This window comes from Rhinolophus hipposideros (genome assembly GCF_964194185.1).
Source record: "Rhinolophus hipposideros genome assembly, chromosome: 14".
Lineage (NCBI taxonomy): Eukaryota > Metazoa > Chordata > Mammalia > Chiroptera > Rhinolophidae > Rhinolophus > Rhinolophus hipposideros.
In genome coordinates, this window is record NC_138060.1 from 1,087,721 (window position 1) to 1,088,679 (window position 959).

General features: G+C 38.2%; 1 pseudogene across 1 annotated transcript; it reads left to right on the forward strand.

The window, feature by feature from the left end:
* Window positions 1-335: 335 nt before the first annotated feature.
* LOC308507365 (chromobox protein homolog 3-like) lies at window positions 336-728 on the forward strand (annotated as a pseudogene). Its single transcript has one exon. The product of its transcript is annotated as a chromobox protein homolog 3-like (transcript).
* Window positions 729-959: the final 231 nt, after the last annotated feature.

A 959-nucleotide genomic window follows, 5' to 3' on the forward strand; every position in this document is an offset into this window, starting at 1 on the left:
TGGCACTGCCAACCCCCTTTACTTGGCTATTTCTATTTTTCCCACACCACTTGTCACCTTTAAAAAAAATCAACATCTATATCATTTATTATGTGTTCTCCCGCCTCAATGAATTTATCACAAGGAACATTAGTTACCAATGTATCTTCTGTGCCTAATAATTGTGGCAGGCTCATACTTGGCATTCAAGAAATATTTCTCGGGATATGGCTTGAGCTGAAGGCACACAGGGCCGGAGATGCTGCAGACGTGAGACCCGGAGCACCTCCGAGGCGGTGAATAGCTCTTCAAGTCTGTAATAAAAAATGGCCTCCAATAAAACTACATTGCAAAAAATGGGAAAGAAACGGAATGGGAAAAGTAAAAAAGTTGAAGAGGCAGAGCCTGAAGAATTTGTGGTGGAAAAAGTACTGGACCGACGCGTGGTGAATGGGAAGGTGGAGTATTTCCTGAAGTGGAAGGGATTCACAGATGCTGATAATAATTGGAACCTGAAGAAAATTTAGATTGTCCAGAGCTAATTGAAGCGTTTGTTAATTCTCAAAAAGCTGGTAAAGAAAAAGATGGTACAAAAAGGAAGTCTTTATCTGACAGTGAGTGTGAAGACAGCAAATCAAAGAAGAAAAGAGGCTGCTGATAAACCAAAAGGCTTTGCCAGAGGCCTGGATCCTGAACAAATAATTGGTGCCACAGATAGCAGCGGAGAATTAATGTTTCTCATGAAATAGAAAGATTCAGATGAGGCAGATTTGGTGCTGGCAAAAGGGGCAAATATGAAGTGTTCTCAAATTGTAATTGTTTTTTATGAAGAGAGGCTAACTTGGCATTCTTGTCCAGAAGACGAAGCCCGATAATTATTTGCATTGCTTTTTATATATATTTATATATATATATAGATATAGATATAGATATAGATATATATAGATATATAAAATCTCGGTCTTGGTTTTTTTGATTTA